We start from the raw sequence: 2671 nt of genomic DNA, 5'->3' as shown, positions 1-2671 counted from the left end.
CATCCAATCCTCCCAAGGGCTGGGTGCTTATACTTGCATTCAAAAGTAAAAATTAAAGGGGGGCCTGGGTGGCTCAATTGGTTGAGCATCCAACTCTTGATTTTGGCTCAGGTCATGGGCTTAGGGTCATGGTCTCGGGGTTGTGAGATCCTGGCCCACATAGAGCTCCGCACTCTGCAGGGAGTCTGCTTGAGATTCTTTGCCTCTTCCTGTCCCTCTGCCCCTCCTCCTGCTCATGCACATTTGCACTCTCTTTCTGTCTCTAAAATAAAAATAAATCTTAGGAAAAAAGTAAAAATTGGGGCGTCTGGGTGGCTCAGTCGTTAAGCGTCTGCCTGAGGCTCAGGTCATGATCCCAGGGTCCTGGGATCGAGCCCCGCATCGGGCTCCCTGCTCGGCGGGCAGCCTGCTTCTCCCTCTCCCGCTCCCCCTGCTTGTGTTCCCTCTCTCGCTGTGTCTCTCTCTGTCAAATAAATAAATTAAAAAAAAAAAAAGAAATAAAGTAAAAATTAAGGAAGTGCTAGCAGCCAAAATGAAGTTCAATCCCTTTGTGATTTCTGGCCATAGCAAGAACTGTAAAAGGCATTTCAATGCACTTTCCCACATTTGCAGGAAGACTATGTCTTCCCCTCTTTCCAGAGAGCTGAGACAGAACTAGAACATTTGATCCATGCCCATCCGAAAGGATGATGAACTACAGGTTGTGCAAGGGCACCACGAAGGTCAGCAAATCGGCAAAGTCGTCCAGGTTTACAGGAAGAAATACGTCATCTACATCGAACAAGTACAGCGAGAAAAGGCAAGTAGCACAGCTGTCCATGTGGGCATTCATCCTAGCAAGGTGATTAGCACTAGACTGTACCTGGACAAAGACTGCAAAAGGTCCTGAACATAAAGCCAAATCTCACCAAGTATTAGGAAAGGAAAAGGGCAAATTAAAGGAAGAAACAATTGAGAAAATGCAGGAATAAAGTAATCTTATATATGACTTTAAATAAAAACTGTTAAAATGAAAAAAAAGTAAAAAGTAAGAATGAAATAGGAATGCCATCATCTAATTTTTAAAATAAAAGATAAATTGAGTAATGTCCTTAAGAATCCTAGAAATGGTTTACCTTTAAAATACTATTTAAACCAAGGACACTTGTTTGTAATTAATACATACCAGAGGGGGGCCGGGGTGGCTCAGTCAATTAGGTGTCCGGCTCTCGATCTCAGCTCCGGTCTTGATCTCAGGGTCATGAATTCAAGCCCTGTGTTGGGCTCTACCCTGGGTGTGGAGCCTCCTTAAAAAAAAAATAGGAAGTGGCTGTGTTATGGTCTGTAACCAATTAGAAATAAAGTATGATCAACGTTGTTTTTCAATCAGATTTATAGATGTAGTGATTTATTAATGGGATAGAGAAGAAAGAGAAAGGGGATCAATAATATGCTTTGTCTCTACTCTTTCACACTTTGGGAGGTAGGGAAAACCATGTTTGCTGAGCTGTGAGGATACATCATCATCTACCTGTTAACTCTCCTTTAGTTAAGGTGGAAAGGCAAAGTTATCCTTAATGGGGGAGGCGGTGGATAACTGCTAACCCACAGGCTGTGATTTTACAATAGCATTCCCCTCTAGGACTTGTGTGCTTGCTGGTAACAACATGGCTTCGATAACACACATCCACTCTTTTCATTCGCCCAGTGACTTTGGCTAGAATCTGGGGCCCATCATCGAGAGCCACGTGTCCCCTGGCACCAACACATCCTCAACAGATAGCTGCCTTCCCACTGTGCAGTCCACACTCCTTCCTATGCTTTCCTTGCTCTGCTGGCCCGAGCCCTTCCTGCCCTAGATAGCTGGTGTCCATGTGGAAAAGATGATACCCAGCATGGATGAATGTTGCCAAAGGTAGGCAATTTAAAAATATAGGCAGTTTTGATTAGATACAGACACAAATATTAGACAATCAACATTTGATTTCTCAATTCAGGATTAATTTCTCATTTATCTCTGCATTTCATGATTTCAGTGAATGTAACTTTAGCCAAGTTAGTATGATGAGCAACTGACAGATTTAACAGAGAATAAAATGGTATAAGCAGTTGCAGGACTGTCTTGATATTGGATCCTATCCATCTAATGAAAATATTGTGATTATATTTGAAAGGCATTGTATTTCGCTTTATCTAGTCATCTCCTTATTGCTCTCTACTTTCCCTTTCATCTCCAAAAACCCTTGAAAACTATGGTGGCTTTCATTGACTCTCTTATTTGCCAGAAGCTATGTACCGACTTTGTACATGTACAGACTCATTTAGTCCTCATGACAATGCTATGAGATGATAACTCTCTTCCTCCCAGTTTATAGGTGACAAAATGAGTCAGAGAGGTTCACTTTCCCAAGGGCACACAACTAGTAAGAAGAGAACAGGGATTAGATCTCAGAGGGTCAGGTCCTAGGGCCCGGGCTCTCAACCATCACCTGAAGTGTCTCTGCACATTGTTCACCGGTTTGTACTACAAGAGTGGTTTGACTTGTTCTCATCTTTGCTCTCATGCATGCTGATTTATAAATAGGATTGTTTGGCCTAAGGCTTCATACCTGTGTCCCCTTCCCTTCCCTGTTCTATGTCCTGATTCCTGTCTATATCCCTTATGTTCTCCCTGTGGTCACACCATCTGATT

General features: G+C 42.8%; 1 pseudogene; it reads left to right on the top strand.

Moving 5' to 3' along the window:
• The first annotated feature begins 532 nt into the window (after nt 1–532).
• LOC114216660 (large ribosomal subunit protein uL24 pseudogene) lies at nt 533–971 on the top strand (annotated as a pseudogene).
• The last annotated feature ends 1700 nt before the right edge of the window (nt 972–2671 follow it).

This window comes from Eumetopias jubatus, unplaced genomic scaffold (genome assembly GCF_037043125.1).
Source record: "Eumetopias jubatus isolate StellerSeaLion01/CBP00866 unplaced genomic scaffold, mEumJub1_p1.0 scaffold_8, whole genome shotgun sequence".
Taxonomy (NCBI): domain Eukaryota; kingdom Metazoa; phylum Chordata; class Mammalia; order Carnivora; family Otariidae; genus Eumetopias; species Eumetopias jubatus.
Note: the sequence above shows the minus strand (reverse complement) of the source record. Positions and strands in the feature narration are given on the sequence as shown.